The sequence below is a fragment of the Neoarius graeffei genome, chromosome 1 (genome assembly GCF_027579695.1).
Source record: "Neoarius graeffei isolate fNeoGra1 chromosome 1, fNeoGra1.pri, whole genome shotgun sequence".
Lineage (NCBI taxonomy): Eukaryota > Metazoa > Chordata > Actinopteri > Siluriformes > Ariidae > Neoarius > Neoarius graeffei.
In genome coordinates, this window is record NC_083569.1 from 109,380,008 (window position 1) to 109,400,224 (window position 20,217).

General features: G+C 46.5%; 1 protein-coding gene across 6 annotated transcripts in view; it reads right to left on the reverse strand.

Annotated features, from left to right (window-relative positions):
• The window catches only part of LOC132881702 (E3 ubiquitin/ISG15 ligase TRIM25-like), a 49,138-nt gene that overhangs the window by 8,221 nt on the left and 20,700 nt on the right, over nt 1-20,217 (reverse strand). The gene's annotated exons all lie outside the window — the stretch shown is intronic.

Genomic DNA, 20,217 nt, shown 5'->3' on the forward strand with positions numbered 1-20,217 from the left:
AGTACACAAGTAAATTATTATTATCTCATCTCATTATCTCTAGCTGCTTTAGCCTGTTCTACAGGGTCACAGGCAAGCTGGAGCCTATCCCAGCTGACTACTGGCGAAAGGTGGAGTACACCCTGGACAAGTCACCAGGTCATCACAGGGCTGACACATAGACACAGACAACCATTCACACTCACATTCACACCTACGGTCAATTTAGAGTCACCAGTTAACCTAACCTGCGTGTCTTTGGACTGTGGGGGAAACTGGAGCACCCGGAGGAAACCCACGCAGACACGGGGAGAACATGCAAACTCCGCACAGAAAGGCCCTCGTTGGCCACAGGGCTCGAACCCGGACCTTCTTGCTGTGAGGTGACAACGCTAACCACTACACCACCGTGCCACCCTATTATTATTATTATTATTAATAATAAATTCAAATTACCTTATCTTAAACGATTCATCATAATTTTGAGTATAGGTTACTTCCCTGACATCTAGACTCAAGGTCTTAACACCCATTTTCAAAAGTAGAGATAGATTTGACCCAGTCAAGACATCTGTGCAAACAGTAGCCTGGGGAGGTTTTATGCAGCATCATTAACTTGAGACTTATAGAATTCCTTATGAAACACAATGTCTTGAATAAAAGTCAAATTGGATTTATACCAAATCACATCATATTTACACCTTATGCATGCTCATTGCCCTACATGTTAACCAAAACAAAAACTAAATATTTACATGTTTTATAGAGTTACAAAAAGCATTTGATTCTATTTGGCACAAAGGTCTATTTATATTATAAACTTCTTGAAAGTGGTGTTGGGGTAAAACATATGATGTCATCAAATCCATGTACATGAACAAGTGCAGAAATAAAATTGGTAACAAAAGAACAACATTATTCTCTCAGGATTTTGGAATGAGACAGGGTTGCTGCCTAAGAGCAACATGATTTAATTAAAATGTTAACAAATTAGCCTCCATTTTAGATCGATCAGCAGCACACAGTCTCACACTACAGCATTCAGAGGTCAGATTCCTGTTGTATGCAGATGACCTGGTCTTGCTGTCCCCCAGCATTCAGGGTTTACAGTAGGATCTGAACTTGCTGCAGCAGTGCTGTCAGACCTGGGCCCTTACAGTTAACCTCAACAAGACCAAAACTAATTATTTTTCAAAAAAGAACCAGATATGAAAGAAACATCATATTTCACTTTAGGGACACACAAAATAGAAAACTGAAAAGAATACAATTACTTCAGATTGAAAATGAGTTCCACTGGAAATTTCAGTCCAGCAATGAATGAGCTGACAAAGAAGACAGTGCATTCTGCATAATTAAAAAGCAAATTCACTTTCAAATTCCAATTCAAATCTGGCTCAAATTATATGAATCAGTAACCAAACAAATTCTGCTGTGAGGTAGTGAGGTCTGGGGGCTACTTACAACCCAAAATTTTACACAAATGGGATAAACACCCAATTGAAATTACACAAACAAATCACTGAAACATGACAAAAAATGTCTACAGAGCTGAATTAGGATGATTCCCACTATTGCTAAAAATTCAGAAAAGATCTATCAAATATTGGCTCCACCAAAACACAGTGACCCCAGACCTATAACTACTGTACAAAGTACTGCAATACCAAGAGCTGAGCTGAGAGTCTCCTCACCTGGCTGGTCCTGAACCTCAGTTCACTAACATGGTTCTATATCAGGAGCAGCCGGACACAAGAACAATAAAGACCTCACCAAATTATAACATTATAAAAACAAACCTACATCACCCATTGGAACACACACAAACACAAAGCAAAATGTAGTACTATCTGGTCCTAAATGGACAGTACAGTACACTGTAGCTGATTACATAAGCAATGTGATGAAACACGAACAGGGATCCACACTGACAAAATATAGACTCAGTGCTCACACACTGGCCATCAAGATGGGCTGCTATTTAAAAAAATAACCATGTGTAACAGGGTACGTCTTGATACTGTATAACATTATTTTAAAATGGGCGGCACGGTGGTGTAGTGGTTAGCGCTGTCGCCTCACAGCAAGAAGGTCCGGGTTCGAGCCCCGGGGCCGGTGAGGGCCTTTCTGTGTGGAGTTTGCATGTTCTCCCCGTGTCCGCGTGGGTTTCCTCCGGGTGCTCCGGTTTCCCCCACAGTCCAAAGACATGCAGGTTAGGTTAACTGGTGACTCTAAATTGACCGTAGGTGTGAATGTGAGTGTGAATGGTTGTCTGTGTCTATGTGTCAGCCCTGTGATGACCTGGCGACTTGTCCAGGGTGTACCCCGCCTTTCGCCCGTAGTCAGCTGGGATAGGCTCCAGCTTGCCTGCGACCCTGTAGAACAGGATAAAGCGGCTAGAGATAATGAGATGAGATGAGATTATTTTAAAATGGTACAAGGGCACCCTCTATGAGTAGCTCCTGTAAGTTCATATGGTGGTACGGTGCACGGCTTGCTTCAGAACATTCTGGAAGACTGATTAGGTAGGTCACGTTCATGAGCAGTCCGAGACTATTTATACTATAAAGTCTTTGGAGTGTGCATATGTCCTGTGTTATGTAGTGTAGTTAGGAAACTAAGACTGATATTTTAAACATAATGATAGTTAAATATGATTTTGTACATGTCTGATTAGCAGGCTAACATAACTTTGTTCTGACCACGCTTCCAGAATCCTGTCAGAGACCTGCTGCCGTAATTCATGCCCACGTTGTACCACTACTTTATGTATTTCAGCAATAAAAAGGGGGATACTGCTGTGACCAAACCTGCCTCCTGTGATGTCCATATGAGCCCTAGTGGGACACAAACCAAACCAGTCACATTGGTGCCGTGACCGTGGAGTTGGACCTTCGCCCGACCCGGGATCGTTCTGGACATCATCTGTATTGTGGTTTTTGTGGTATTTTACAGTATATTGCATTGCACTGGCATGACAGAGTGTTCTCATTTTCTTTTGTTGTTGTTTTTACCGAGCGTGACTATTGATGGTATTGTGAGATAGTAATTTCACAATGAGTTTTACACTGCAGCCTCATAGTACTCCATGTCGTCCTTCCATAGATAAGGGTAGAGGGTTTCCAGCACTGGGGTTGGATAGTCCTGTTCAGGGTAGTAGTAGTCCCGGTATTGAGCATATACCACAGGTCCCACAGGTTGCTGAAACCATTAGCTCGCCTCCCCCTACACAGTCACCTATGGTAGCTAGTCAGTTGAGTGATGTAATTCGAGATATTGGTCAGCAACTGGCAGATAGCATACTTGCATGCCTCAGTACACTACACACACCTACACCTGCACCTTCAACACCCACTGCTTCACATGCTCATTTCATACCTGCAAACACATCCACCACACTTGCTCCTGCATCATCCACTACTTCACATGTTCAGTTCATACCCACAAACACATCCACACAGAGTCTGGACGTGTCACAAGTTCAGTTTGTGCCTCACAGAAAGGTGAAGGAGCCTCCTGCATTCAGAGGTGACAGCTCAGACACAGTGAATATTCGTGAGTGGGAAGATCTTATGAGAAGTTACGTGAAAAAGACAAACTTGAGAGTTGAGCAGCAAGCGGAGGAAATACGTACACATCTGCGAGGCAGAGCAAGAGATGTTGTGAAGTTTGGAACAAGGAATACTGGCGTCGATGTCACTCAGAATCCAGAGGCCATCTACAGTCTGCTACGTAAACACTTTGCCACTGTCCCCTGTTCTCCTCTCCCACTAGCAGATTTCTACACCACTCTGCCACATGTTTGTGAAGATGCCTATGACTACTGGCTGAGACTCAACAGGGCCGCTGACGTTGCCATTGACCGTCTCAAAGAACAAGGTAAATCACTAGACAACCCTGGCTTGGAAGCAACACGTATGTTTATCAGAAACTGCCCATCCAAAGAGCTGGCCATGACCTTCAGGTCAAAGACAATCGATAAGTGGTCTGCTGAGGAAGTTCAGGCCGTTCTAGATGAGTACCACCTCGAAGTCAGTTTGAAAGGTGCTGCCTCTGCCTCTGCTGTGTGTAGAAAGCCAGGCGATGATGTGCGCGTCAACACAGCTGGCCTGATGGACGCTGAGACGCCTTCGTCCTTCCAGCAGCCCTCCACAGCAGCCAAGCCCAGTGACTCGTCTGCCCTTGACCGTGTCATTTCTGTGCTGGAGAAAGTTTTGCTTGAAAAGTCAACCCGTGCCCAGTCCATGTCAAATAGGCACTCCAAGCCTAAGTTTCCTAAGATCGATGGTCTGAATAGCCTGCCATGCACTGTATGTGGAGATGCTGCTCACACTGCCCTGATTCACTGCCTTAACAACAAGCTCTGCTTCCAGTGTCACTCTCCTGACCACCCCAGACACAAATGCCCCCTGCTGAAGCCTGCTGAGTCGGGAAACTGATGGGTCTGCGTCCAGGGGAGGACGATGCAGATCCTGTTCAGTCACCTCCCAACGAAAATGACTACGAGTCCACATACATGTCGTTTCAGTCCACACACTTCACTAACAAAACAGTCATTTTTCAAGGTCAACATAAAGTTCAAAAGTCTGACAGTCTATTCTACACTGATGTGTTGGCAGCAAATGTTACACTGAGAGCAATGATAGACAGTGGTTCCATGGCATGCACACTGAGTGAAGCTGCAGAAGCACGCCTCCTCCAACACAACAGTGACCTGAGAAAGTGCCCTGCTGATGACGTCATCATTGTCGGATGTGGAGGTCATCAAGTTACACCTAAAACAATTTATAATGTGGACGTGGTTGCCTATGACTGCAAAATGGTCATTCCAATGCTTGTTGTTCCTGGGCAGACTGATGACATGATACTCGGCAGCAACGCCATCAAAAAGATCCTGCAGCTGATGAGAAAGACTGACAGCTACTGGCGGCTCCTGTCCACGCCTACTGATGGCAACGATGAGGACTGTCATCGCTTTCTTTCTTTCCTTTCTGACACAGAGAGATGGAGGGGTGAGACAGTCCCAGAAAAGGTCGGCACACTAAAGCTACAAAAGTGTGTCATTCTACAGCTGCAGAGCGAACATCTTACATGGGGCAGACTGCCTGCGTCAGCAACTATATCAGTGGGCAGTACAGTGATAGTTGAGCCAACCACAGCAAGGTGCAAGCCCAGTAAAGTCCTCGTAGGCAGAGTAGTGACGCCAATGTGGGGTGACAGGTGGCTGCCAATGAAACTCATCAATCCTACCTCTGAGCAGGTCGTGCTGAGAAAGAACACTAAACTGGCAGATGTGTTTCCCTGTATCGCCACTGAAGATCTATCACAGCCCAACACCATTCAGTCTCTCCCTCAGTCCCTGTCTGCTGCCCAGACAACAATGTCAAAGGACGACATCACAAGTGCACTGGCAGAGCTCAGCCTTCAGGATCTGGACCTGGATGCGTGTGAAGTTTCAGACCTGTGGAGAGAGAAGCTCTTTCACATCATTCAGAGGTACAAAACCATCTTTTCTCGCCATAAGCTGGACTGTGGAGAAGCGTCCAAGTTTGTACACAAGATACACCTGGTGGATGAGAGGCCGTTCCGCCTGCCTTACCGTAGAGTGCCACCTAATCACTATGAGAAGCTGAGAACTGCCATCAGTGATATGGAGGAGAAAGGCATAATTCGGAAGTCCACCAGTGAATATGCGTCTCCACTTGTCCTCGTGTGGAAGAAGAATGGCGATGTCCGCATCTGCACTGACTTCAGGTGTCTCAATGCCAGAACTCTGAAGGATGCACACCTGCTGCCTCACCAGGCCGACGCACTGGCTGCACTTGGTGGCAACGCCTATTTTTCCACCATGGACCTGATGTCTGGCTTTTACAATGTGCCTCTGTGTGAAGACCATAAGAAATACACTGCCTTCTCTTCCCCCTTCGGTCTGCATGAGTACAACCGGATGCCTCAAGGTCTGTCCAATAGCATCGCTACTTTCATGCGCATGACGCTGTCGATCTTCAGCGATGAAAACTTCACCAACTTCTTGTGCTATCTGGATGACCTCATGGTCTTTGCCCCTACAGAACAGTTGGCGCTGGAGCGTCTAGAGATGGTCTTCTCCCGCCTGAAGAATCACAACCTCAAGTTAGCCCCTAAAAAGTGCTACCTGATGAGAAAGGCTGTGCGGTTCCTCAGACATGTAATCTCTGAAGTTGGAGTGCAGACAGATCCTGCGAAGGTTGAGGCCATCAGCCAAGTACAAGTGTCAGATCTGATGGACAGTGATGGCGTCACACCCTCACAGAAGAAGATCCGCTCCTTTTTGGGCATGGCACTCTACTATCAGCACTTTATCGAAGACTGTTCAGCCAAAGCCAGGCCACTTTTTAAGCTCCTCTCAGAACAGAAGTCTGACAGTAAAGTCCATAGGGGTAGGAGGCTGAAAAAGAAGCGCCATAGCTATGTGATGCTCACACCTGATGACTGGACTCCTGAGTGCCAAACTGCCTTTGAGGCCTTGAAGCACGATCTGTCACACGCTGTCTCACCCTGACTTTGGGAGGCCTTTCATTTTGGCAGTCGACGCTTCGTTTGATGGGATCGGTGCAGTTCTCTCCCAGCTGCTGCCAGGTGAAGACATCGCTAGGCCCGTTGCCTTTGCCAGCAAGACTCTGTCACATGCCCAGTTGAACTACCCTGCTCATAGGCTTGAGTTCCTAGCTCTGAAGTGGGCCATATGCGATAAGTTTTCCCACTGGCTGAAAGGGGTCCATTTCACTCCATGGACAGATAACGCCCTCACATATGTCCTGACCAAGCCCAAGTTAGATGCCTGTGAATAGAGGTGGGTGGCCAAGCTCACAGCGTATGACTTTGACCTGAAGTATGTGCCTGGGCCCAAGAACACTGTCGCTGATGCCTTGAGTTGGGAGCTATTCATCAAGTCATGCATAAGTCACCGTCTGGTGAGGGAGCCCTATCTGTCACTGCTGGATGACACAAGTGGAGTCGTTAAGACTGGAGTGCAGGATGCTTTCCGGCTCACCACAAACTGCCAAAGCGTTGAAGTCCCCGATGGTCGTGCCGATGCTGTCCAGGGTCCTGGACAGGACCTCCATCCGCCCACGAGTGGAGCCTTCAGTTCAGAGGAGGTGTCTGCAGTGATGGATGTTCACCAGGCTGGTGGTGTCTCACAGCTGCTGTGCCCGAACGCAGAGCCACTGCAACTGCCGCATGAAGACCCATCCATCGTCATCCCACAGAGTCAACTACACAATCTGCAGCAACAAGACAGCGTCATCAGCAGAGCCCTCTTCTATGTTCAGCGGCATAAGCGTCCAGATGCATGTGAGAGAGCTGCCGAGTCAAGCTGTGTCCTCCGGCTGCTGAAACACTGGAAGAAGCTGAAAGTTCGAGATGGACTTCTCTATCGAGTGAAGAGAGACTTACACATGAACAGGAAGATTTTTCAGTTTGTCATCCCTGATGCTTTGAAACGGCAAGTCCTTCACGGCGTCCACGATGCTGCTGGTCACCAGAGCCGAGCTAGAACCCTCTCTCTTGCCTCTGAACGATTCTTCTGGATGGGCATGCAGAGAGACATTATGAATCATGTGCAGCGCTGTCAGAGATGCGTCTTGGGCAAAACCCCTGAGCCTGACGCCAGAGCCCCTCTTGACAGCATACGCACCTCAGCACCTATGGAGTTAGTGTGCATTGATTTTTGGACGGCTGAACTGAATGACAGGAAAACAGTTGATGTCCTTGTCGTGACAGACCATTTTTCAAAGCTGGCCCTCGCCTTCCCTTGTCATAACCAGTCTGCCAAACAGGTTGCCCACTGTCTATGGGACAAATTTTTTTGCATCTACGGGTTCCCCCAAAGAATCCACTCAGATCAGGGAGCTAACTTTGAAAGTCGGCTTCTGAAGGATCTACTAGAGATGGCAGGTGTACACAAATCCCATACGACTCCGTACCACCCCATGGGCAACGGCATCACAGAAAGGTTCAACAAAACACTGGGTGGCATGATCAGGGTCCTGCCTCCAATATCCAAGTCTAGATGCCCACAAATGCTGCAGACATTGACTTTTTGTTACAACTCCACAGTACATGAGACGACAGGCTTTGCACCGTTTTATGTTGTTTATGATGTTCGGACAGACCCCGTGTTTGCCTGTCAATGTCATGTTCCACCATGTCCTGAAAGACACTAGTGTTGTCAGCCGTCACGAGTTCATGCATCGTCTTAAAAAAGACCTCTCCGATGCAGCTCTGGTTGCTCAACGAAACGCCAGTATGCAGCAAGACCGCCATGCCGCGATCTACAATCGGAAGGTCAGAGGACTGCCCTTAGCAGTAGGTGACAGAGTGCTGTTGGCGAATCATGGTGAAAGGGGGAAGAAGAAGATTGCTGACCGGTGGGACTCAACACCTTTTGATGTGGTGTCAGTCAGATCTTCAATCAACGTGTACAGAATCAGAGATGCTGTCACGGGAAAGGAGAAGGTTGTGCACAGAAACCTGCTACTCCCAGTTGATTTCCTGGTGCATGCCGATCAGGAGGATTCAGCGTCACTTGGAGATGCACAGTCTGTCGTGTCCTGCGAGGGTGCTCAGAGCTCCGCTGCAGTAGCAAGCCCAGAGGCTACACAGAAGCGCACCATGGACTGGCTCATGCAGTCGCCAAGTCAAGCGGACATGGAGAGTGGGACTTTCCCTGATGAAGAAGCTGTCGAGCAGGCCTTGCCAATGAGTGTGGATGACGCCCGGTCCGATGAGCTGCCGGACAATGCCTCCATGGACTCAGTGGCAGAGCCACTTTCACTCCAGACTTCATCACATTCTTACATTGATCCAGTACACATCACACACATACCTACTGATACATGCCTTACTCCTCCTGACCCTTCTGATTCTAGTGAGGTTAGGTCAGAGCACGCCAGTCTTACATGTTCTCAGAGTGTGCAAGCCCCTTTAGTTATGACAAGGTGTGGGAGAAGCGTCAGGCACCCACGTAGGCTTATTTGTGAGATGTCAAGCCAAAAGCTGTTGGGACTTGCTGGGCCTCTCATAGGATCTGTTTTTGGTTTCAACCACTCTGGCGCTCACAGGAGTGCTGTACAGACAGTCTGATTTTCTTGTTTTGATTGATTTTATTTATTTATTTTTTTCTTTTCTTTTTCTGTCCTGTCTGTTGTCTAAGGCTAGACTTGAAGTTTCACTTGATAGAGCCAAGATATGTACGCTCGTGAGGTGTAGATGGCATCTCTTTTATTCTGTGATAAGTATTGGGTCTGGTACCACCCCATTCTTACACACTTCTTATGGAAGAATTTCTGATATTGACTTTAGTACATCAATGCTTAAGATCCACAGTCCTTTTTTTTCTCTCCTACCTTCTTTCTCCGTCTCTCTCTCTTCACTTTGCACTTATCTACATTGTTCATGTCAGGTGTACCATTTTTGCATAATTTTAGGGGGGGTGTATGTAACAGGGTACGTCTTGATACTGTATAAAATTATTTTAAATGGTACAAGGGCGCCCTCTATGAGTAGCTCCTGTAAGTTCATATGGTGGTACGGCGTGCGGCTTGCTTCAGAACATTCTGGAAGACTGATTAGGTAGGTCACGTTCATGAGCAGTCCGAGACTATTTATACTATAAAGTCTTTGGAGTGTGCATATGTCCTGTGTTATGTAGTGTAGTTATGAAACTAAGACTGATATTTTAAACATAATGATAGTTAAATATGGTTTTGTACATGTCTGATTAGCAGGCTAACATAACTTTGTTCTGACCACGCTTCCAGAATCTTGTCAGAGACCTGCTGCCGTAATTCATGCCCACGTTGTACCACTACTTTATGTATTTCAGCAATAAAAAGGGGGATACTGCTGTGACCAAACCTGCCTCCTGTGATGTCCATATGAGCCCTAGTGGGACACAAACCAAACCAGTCACACATGGATCCCTGCAGAGCAGAGAGTGCACACACAGTGCACCAGCATCACAGTGGAGACAGAGCTGTACTTTCCAACAGCATAAATTCAAACACTTACGTGAAATATATTTAAACATTTTCACATCACACACCCCCAGTTCTCCTTCCTGCCCAACACTGACAAACTGCCTATTCTGTTAGAAGAAATGAAGGAGAGCTGAATTTTTGCAGGCTATACTATATCTGCAGTGGTTAGCACTGTCGCCTCACAGCAAGATGATTCCGGGTTCGAACCTGATGGTCAACAGGGGCCAATCTGTGTGGAGTTTGCATGTTCTCCCCGTGTCTGCATGGGTTTCTTCCAGCTTCAACGATGGTGTATGTTGTATGTCACTCTAGATAAGCGCATCTGCTAAATGTCTGTAATGTAATGTAATGCCACAACCTGAGGGACAGTAAGTAACCCACCCACACACACAGTAGCACTTGCAGCTACAGGAAGCAAACACATATGTAACCCAGGCATCAGCTTGGGGAGCAGACAGAGAGCCTCTTGGCAGGGGCCTGGAAGGTGGCTGGGGAGAGGAGAGGCTCTGGCATGCTGCTGCAGCAGCTCTTGGGTGCTGACTTGGAAACTCCTGGTCAGCTCCTGTGCCACTTGCTGCTGCTGGAGGCTGGTATCCAGGAGGTGCTGCAGGATAGGTTGCATGTGGAGAGTGGGTGGATGGGTCATGCTCATGCCCAGATTCTCCATCAGTGTAGCACTCACAGCTGAATCAGAATCGAGTTTACTGCAAAGTACACTCTCATATACAAGGAATTTGCTTTATGTTAAGATGAAAGAATTTAAAAATAGACAAAAAGTAGTAATATAAAAATAGAATATACAGTGGTGCTTGAAAGTTTGTGAACCCTTTAGAATTTTCTATATTTCTGCACAAATATGACTTAAAATATCAGCAGATTTTCACACAAGTCCTAAAAGTAGATAAAGAGAACCCAGTTAAACAAATGAAACAAAAATATTATACTTGGTCATTTATTTATTGAGGAAAATGATCCAATATGACATATCTGAGTGGCAAAAGTATGTGAAAATTTGCTTTCAGTATCTGGTGTGACCCCTTTGTGCAGCAATAACTGCAACTAAACATTTCCGATAACTGTTGATCAGTCCTGCGCACTGGCTTGGAGGAATTTTAGCCCATTCCTCCGAACAGAACAGTTTCAACTCTGGGATGTTGGTGGGTTTCCTCACATGAACTGCTCACTTCAGGTCCTTCCACAACATTTCCATTGGATTAAGGTCAGGATTTTGACTTGGCCATTCCAAAACATTAACTTTATTCTTCTTTAACCATTCTTTGGTAGAACGACTTGTGTGCTTAGGGTCTTGCTGCATGACCCACCTTCTCTTGAGATTCAGTTCATGTGTCACAGTCCGGTCCGGTCCAGTCCACCCATGCCTTAGATTATGGGACTTCCATGCCGGCTCCAGGCCGGCTCCAGGACAGGATTTCAGTCCTGCCTTGTTGAAGGCCATTTCCTGAAGCGGCACTCCCACACCTGCTACCACTCCTATCCCATCAGCCAGGGCTTTTTAAGAACTGTTTGGAGCTACTACATTTGTCAGACTGTCTCTTGTAGACTTTCCTTGCCTTGCTACAGCTCATTGGTATTGTGTCTTCTTAATTCCCCCTGCCTTAAGTTTTCCTTGTTTTTTGTCAAGTTTTTCTGTCCAGTTTTTTGTCCCTGTTTTTGCCTGCCTGTTCTTTTGAATTGTGTCTTTTGCTACCTCTGCCTGGATTTCCCTTGTCCCTATGTTCATCAGTTTTTGCGAAGATTTTTCTGTCCTGTTTTTGTCCCTGATTGTGTCTACCTGCTCCTCTGTGTTTTTGACCTCCTGGCCTATTTTTTGACGACCGATTTTTGCCTGAGCCCTACTGTACCTTTTGCCTTTCTGCCATCTACTTCATTTAAAGTTGTTCTCTCTTTACACTGCCTGTTTTTCTGAGTCGGCTCTTGGGGCCTCACTTCACCTCAGCTCGCCATTCCTGACATCACGGATAGATGTCCCGATATTTTCTTTTAGAATTTGCTGGCATAATTCAGAATTCATTGTTCCATCAATGATGGCAAGCTGTCCTGGCCCAGATGCAGCAAAACAGGCCCAAACCATGATACTACCACCACCATGTTTCACAGATGGGATAAGGTTCTTAAGCTGGAATGCAGTGTTTTTCCTTTCTCCAAACATAACGCTTCTCATTTAAACCAAAAAGTTCTATTTTGGTCTCATCCGTCCACAAAACATTTGTCCAATAGCCTTCTGGCTTGTCCATGTGATCTTTAGCAAACTGCAGATGAGCAGCAATGTTCTTTTTGGAGAGCAGTGCCTTTCTCCTTGCAACCCTGCCACGCACACCATTGTTGTTCAGTGTTCTCCTGATGGTGGACTCATGAACATTTAACATTAGCCAATGTGAGAGAGGCCTTCAGTTGCTTAGAAGTTACCCTGGGGTCCTTTGTGACCTCGCCGACTATTACACGCCTTGCTCTTGGAGTGATCTTCGTTGGTTGACCACTCCTGGGGAGGGTAACAATGGTCTTGAATTTCCCCCCATTTGTACACAATCTGTCTGACTGTGTATTGGTGGAGTCCAAACTCTTTAGAGATGGTTTTGTAACCTTTTCCAGCCTGATGAGCACCAACAACGCTTTTTCTGAGGTCCTCAGAAATCTCCTTTGTTTGTACCATGATACACTCCCACAAACATGTGTTGTGAAGATCAGGCTTTGATAGATCCCTGTTCTTTAAATAAAACGAGGTGCCCACCTCACACCTGATTGTTATCCCATTGATTGAAAACACCTGACTCTAATTTCACCTTCAAATTAACTGCTAATCCTAAAGGTTCACATACTTTTGCCACTCACAGATACGTAATATTGGGTCATTTTCCTCAATAAATAAATGACCAAGTATATTTTTTGTCTCATTTGTTTAACTGGGTTCTCTTTATGTACTTTTAGGACTTGTGTGAAAATCTGATGTTTTAGGTCATATTTATGCAGAAATATAGAAAATTCTAAAGGGTTCACAAACTTTCAAGCACCACTGTAAAATAAGCAGGACTCTAAGACATGCAATTTGAAAAACAGACAGACAATTGAAAAATATGTGCATGAGCTGTTTACAGTATGTCCCAGAATGTGCAAAAATAGGTCACAGGATGAAGATGAAGAGTCATGACATGAATGTGCAAGAAGAAGGGAATAAGTGCAGTGGGATAAATAAATAACCAAGCTGTACAATGTGTGCCAGAATGTGCAATAAAGGTTCACAGAATGAGAATGCATGGCATGACCACGAAATGTGCAAACTTGCAGTTCAGAGAGGAAGTGCATTAAATGCTACAGATTGAGAATTTGGAGTCAGTGGGATCTCTGACCTTATTGATGAGGCCAGCTGCAGTGGGGAAAAAGCTGGCCTTATGGCATGATGTTTTGGTTGTAATGAAACGCAACCTCCTACCAGAGGAGAGTGTCTCAAAGTTTGTGTCTGGGGTGTGAGGGGTCAGCTACAATCTTTACTGCCCTCCTCAGGGTCCTGGATTTGTACAGATCCTGAAGAGATGGAAGATTGCAGTCGATCATCCTCTCAGCAGAGGGAATGATGTTCTGCAGTCTGCCCTTGTCCTTGGCAATGGCAGCAGCATACCAGACAGTGAGGGAGGAGGTGAAAATTGACTCAATGATGGCAGTGTAAAAGTGCACCATCAATGTCTTTGGCAGATTGAACGTCAACTGCTGCAGGAAGAACATCCTCTGCTGTGTTTTCTTGGTGAGAGAGCAGATATTCATCTCCCACTTGAGATCCTGAGTGATTGTTGTGCCCAGGAAGCAGAAATACTCCACAGAAGTTACTGGGGAGTTAAACAGTGTGATGAGGGAAGGTTTGGCAAAGCTGGATATGAAGCAGGCCCTCCCCGGACGGTCGACCAGGTTGTCCACCCTGCTCAGGGGGTAGCCATAGAAGTCTGAGATACTGTTGAGCCTCCTGAAGTCATTACATTGTCTCAGACTTCCGTCAGGCTCGGATACCACTACAATGGGGCTTGACCAGGGGCTGGTGGACTCTTTGATGATTCCATCCTGTAGCATTCAAGCCACTTCCTCGGTCACATGATGGCAGGGCTCTGGGCTGCAGGAGGGGCATTGTTGGATCACTACCGGGGGGGGGGGGGGGGGGGAAATGTCAAACTGTATCAGGGGGTTCCAACCTGGTCCTGCTGAGAAGACATTCCCAAACTGGTCCAGTAGTTCTCCCAGTCCTTGGCTTTGTCAGGCCATGAGGTCTGCAGCTTGCTGGACAAAAGTGCACCCCAGTGGTTCTAGGGAGACAGAAGTGTGGACTGAGTGCACTGGAAGAGGCTCAATCCAATGTTTCAGCAGATTTATGTGATAGGTTTGTGTGGGTTTCCTGTTACCAGGTTGTTGCAGGTGGTAATTGATGGGGCCGACTCATACAGTGAAGGGGCCCTGCCAGTGTGCAAGAAACTTGCAGTTTGCTGTTGTTACAAGCAGTAGGACATGATCACCTGGCTGGAACTCCCAGAGCCCAGGGCTGCACTGAGTGGTTTTAGTTACAGCTCTTCTTGGCCTGGGCAAGGAGCATGTGTTGGCAAATGATGGGGGCCACTTTGTTGATGCGGTCTTGCATCTCTTTCACATGCTTGATGGTAGTATGGAACGAGGAAAGCTGCTCTTCTCAGGCCTTCTTTGCCACATCTAAGAGATCCTGGGGCCTTGTCCTAAACAGGAGCTTGAGTGGTGTGAAGATGGTTGATGCTTGTGGGATTTTCCAAACTGCAAACAGCATGTACGGGAGAAGGAGGTCCCGGTTCCATCCTCATCCATTACAAGCCGCAGCATCCTCTTCAGGGTCTGATTGAAATACTCAACCAGGCCATTGATCTGGGGGTAGATCTGCTTGACCTGCAACAACTGGCAATCCATCATCAATTTAAATATGAAGAGCATACCTTGGTCTGTAAGGTCGTCTTCTGGGAAACCAGTTGAACCAGTTCGCTAGCAATGTTCTTTGACATGGCCTTCTGGAGAGGAACTGCCTTGGGGTAATGAGTAGCATAGTCCACAATAACCAGTATAGTATGTGCTCATTGCCCCAGGCAGTCTTGGGAAGGGGACCCACCAGATCCATGCCCACTCTCTTGAAGGGAATGCTGATAATAGGCAGAGGCATGAGTGGGGCAGGTGCTGGTCTTTTCAGGGTGGGGCACTGGCATCAGGGGCAGCGCTGGCAGCTCTGGCACTTCGGTGTTCATCCACAGCCAGAGGAATTGATTGCAAATCTTCTCCAAGGTGTTTTGGCTTGCTAAATAGCTGCACAGAGGATGGGAATGGGTGAGGTGCATCATGAGGTACACCTTTGAGTGAGGGACCACTAGCAGGTCTGTGGGTTGGCCACATCGCTCTGTGTGGTGGGTGAGGAAGCCATAGTGGACCAGGAAATAGGGGAGAGGTTGCCCCAGTTGCTGGTCTTTTCCCCAATAACATGCACCTGCCCCAACAGTTTTTAATTGCTCATCCTGCTTTTGCTTCTGCTTGAAGTTCCTTTCAGGGTCACCTGCTGATACACATGAGAGAGGGTTAGATTTGGAGTCTGACTCTCCCCAGGCAGGCACACTTTTTGGAGCAGTGCAGTGCGGTCTCCAGACCTCTGGGGCATTTGTTGTATCCTCACCTTTCTGGGAGCAGGCAGCTCCTTGGGGAACCCAGGTGAATCTCTACCTAGGAGGAGAGGGACAGTGATGTCAGGAACCAGACCAATGGTTAGTTTCCACTCACCACACTCACTGCCAATCCGGACAGATGCAACGGCCATCTCTGACGTGTCCCCGTACACACAGGTGACCTTGATGGTGCCATTACACCATACATGCAGCCTCCGGCAGGATGGAGGGCTGAACTGTTGTGATGATAATGCAAGAGTCGAGTAGGGCTTGCACCAGCCATCCCTCTATCCGCACAAGGGTGCTTGGAAGGTGAGGGCTCAGAGGTCAGTGGATGACACAGCCAGCAAACCACGACTTCTTGGTTTGGGCAAGGGATGGAGGTTCAGGAGCAGTAGGCATGGCCTTAAAGAGGGGTGATGGGGGAGTGAGCTGGCCAGGGTGGGTGTCTTCAGGATTTGGAGTTGGCCCAGATGGGGGTGTGAAGGGGCCTGTTAGTCTGGTGGATTTTTGATGCTTTTCAGTTGCTGATCTCCAGCATAAACAACAAGAGCACACTCCAGGACCCCAACCAACTCAAAATGTGAAAATTTTGAGAGCCCTCATTCCCATGGTCATGCACTCTGCAGGTGACAGTGCCCAGAGGAAATGATCCATGGCAACATGCTCTGCGACCTGTCTGGCTGGGTGTTGTTCACACTGCAACAATCTTTTGGTGGTTTTCAGCAGGGCGTTTAACTGGTTGCGAGGGTTGATGTCAGCCAAATACACATAGCAATGGAACTTGGCTGTGGCTTGGCAGGTGGAAAACCAACAACACCCCAGGATTTGCCATTTCGGGAGTGGGTAACCCTCTGCTGAAGCTGGTGGGAGTCCATAGTAGGCTAACTGGACTTCTCCAGTAAGCAGGGAGCCACAGCCTGGGCCCATTCTTCTTCAGGCCAACCCTGCCATGTGGTGGTCTGTTCAAAGGTGTAGAGATAAAGTACCTATTTTGTTGATTGGAGTTAGACTGGAGAGCAGACAGAGAGCCTCTTGGTGGGGGTCTGGAAAGCAGCCAAGGAGAGGAGAGTCTCTGGCCCATTGCTGTGGCAGCTCCTGGATACTGATTTGGAGGCTTCTGGCCAGCTCCTGTGTCACTTGCTGCTGCTGGAGGCTGCTCTCCAGAAGGTGCTGCAGGAGAGGTTCCATGTGGAGGGTGGGTGGGGTGTTGTGCTCATGCCCAGATTCTTCATCAGTGTAGCACTCATAACTGTGGCAGGCGAACAGAGACATTTAACTCAGGCATAGTGGAAGAAATGGGTACTCTTTTATTCATTGAAAAAGGGAAGGGGAAGTGAAAAGGCGAGCTGTGTGGGAATGAGAAGAGTGAAGGAAGTGCAGGTGGAGGAAGGCTGGGATTGGCAAAGTGCTGGGTTGCCCACAGGCGTGGGCTGTGTGAGCTTCAGTCGCTGTCACTCTACAGCTGTAGGCAGGGCCAAAGATGGCTGGTGAGAAAAGCTTTGTTTTTTTGGCATCTTCCTCATCATCAGCAAAGTAACCTGGGCAGGGAGAGGAAGGAGGCCTGGGTCAGCATGCTCTAAGGCAATCCAACTAACACCTACTTCACAAGTGCATGGCTCAACACAAGAGAGCCAGTTCCTCAGGCCAGGCCAGGACTCTACAGTCAACCTGGAATGACCATCACTGAACAGAGGAGGTGGTCTGAGACACCACTTATCAGCTATGTACAATGCAGTCCTTGGCACACTTCCCAGAAAACTGAAGACACATCCACACCAAGACTCATCTGACTTCAATGACTCACATGATGGCAGAGAGAGCCAATGCCCTACAGATCACCCTAATGACCCTCTAAGCTGCCAACAGCATTCACACCTGGCTTCCAGTGACCCCAACACCTCGAGGATGACTGAGAGGGTCAACAACCCAGGTCACCTCAATGATTCTCCTTAGGGTTGCTTTTGGTCCACTAGAAGATAAATACCTGGAACTCCCCACTCATCAGACAGAACTGAAGAAGCCTTTTGGACAAGAGGTGAAACATCTTCAAGAATTTCAAGCAAGTCCAGTTGCCTTCTTTAGCACCTACAATCCAACTAACCTGTGTTTGTGGCAGCACCTCTTTATACTCCCCTAGCTGTTCGAGGAGGGGAGACTGAGGTGCCACTTAAGCCGCTCCAGCCATGTGTGATTAGCTGGTTCCACCCTGTGGCCATGCTGCTTTTCATGGTCCAAAACAGTGGTGCTGAAGTGTCGCTGTCTCTTCAGCACCATTGCAGCAGTAGCGTGAGGAGCAGTGTGCTGATTAGATGGCAGTTTTCTTGGGTCGCCATCACGACACACACACACACACACACACACACACACACACACACACACACACACACACAGAGTCCTGCTTGTCTTCCTTTCTATTTTATTTATGTATGGTTTTTTTTTTTTTTACAATTTACTTCTTTGAGATTGCCACTGTTTGTATTGACACTTAATTTCTATTCACTCATCTCCATGTTTCTTTATGGATGCTCAGTGTTATACCCAATATGTTCACAATAACAGATCTTATCTTTCCTGTAATGCTTTGGCAAAACTGTTGATACAGTGTATACGGTCATGCCAGTAAAGTTTGTTGAATTGAAAAAAAAAATTATATATATATATATATATATATATATATATATATATATATATATATATATATATATATATATATATATATATTACACACACACATTTTCTACAGAGGCACCATCGAGAACATTCTGACCAGCTGCATCACCGTGTGGTACGGCGCCTGCACCGTGTCCTGCTGCAAGTCTCTGCAGCGCATCGTGAGAGCAGCTGAGAGGATCATTGGTGTCTCTCTCCCTTCTCTAATAGATATTTATAACTCCCGCCTCACCCACAAAGCCATCAGGATTGCAGGTGACCCCACCCACCCATTTCACAGCCTCTTCAGCCTGCTGCCGTTGGGGAGGAGACTGCAGAGTCTCCGGGCCAAAACCAGCAGGCTCAAGAACAGTTTCTTTCACCAGGCAGTCAGGAGGCTCAACTCCCTCCCTGTTCTGCCCCTCCTCCCCCCTCTGCCCCCTGCCACAGATTCTGCTCGCACACCCCCCTGCCCCCCCTTCAGCATCTGACATGTCATCCTCACAGTTCCCCCCCCAACACACACACACACACACACACACACACACACACACACACACATCTCATCGTTCATTAACACACTGAACTCAGGGACCGCACATCTCACTTTACCTCGCTCATTTGCACTATTCCGCACTACCTCATCTTAACAGCTGCTAGTTTGTTTATACTGCTTATTTCATGTTTACCTGCTATACCTCAAGTGCCCTTGACTGTTTGTTTATTTGAACCAGTGTGTGTGTGTGTATACGGTATGAGTGTTTAGTCTATGTCTAGTTCACATCTAGAGTGTTTATACTGTTTATATTGTCTGAGTGTTTAGTCTTTGTCTAATTCTTATCTAGTGTTTACACTTTATATTGTCTGAGTGTTTAGTTTATACTGTTTATTTATACCGTTTATATTGTTTGAGTGTTTAGTCTATGTCTAGTTCCTATCTAGAGTGTTTATACTGTTTATATTGTTTGTTTTTTTCAATTATTCTATTTTTATTTATTGCATTGCCTGTTTGCACCGTGGGTCAGAGAGGACTGAAATTTCATCTGTGCTGTATGTCGAGCACAGTGGCGGCTGGTAGTCTTTCAAACAGGGGAGGCTGGTCGGTTACGATATTTCCAGATTTTAAAAGAAAAAACATAAATTTTGCCCATACTCTTGCCTCTGATCTGGCTGATTGTTGGCAGGGTCGCAAACTGTGAAATAACAGGTTCTTTTGGCCCATTAGCCTACTATCCAATATACATGATGGTGGTGTTGGGGGGGTATATTTTAACATTTTATATTTTAAAATTGTGGCATGTGGAATGTTGTTTAAAAATTGATCATTATTGAAAGCAGCTCTTTGTCAGGAACCTCAGCAGTAACAGCAGAGTGTTCTGGAATAGACACAAGCACTGACCTTGGGGAGCCAAACATAGAGCTGGGTGCCACACATTTTCATTCAATGACACTTTCCCTATATTTTACTTATTTTGACTGAGAAATGTTTTATTGACAATTTTGATAACCCTTCACTTTTAATCCAGGTCTGTAGTGTGAAATGTTCTCGGCTGTGTTTTTGTTTAAAAATGTTTTCCAAATTGTAGCTGTGTTTAATTCATATCCAGAGAAATATATATTCCAATATAATATACTCAGCATAAACATTTTAAATAGATTCTATATTTTTGGTCCATCCATGACATATTACTAAAGTAGCCTATTTACTGTCGTTGATGTGGGTCGCCACCATATCAGTATTATTTAAAAGAAAATTCTGCCCTACTTTCTTTTTCTAGAAAATGTTCAGTTACCCTGTCATGGAACATGTTGCCATGGCCAACAATACATTTTCCTCATCACTGAACTTGCTGTTAGCCAATTCACTTTCTCGTACCAGGAGAGCTGAAAGGAAC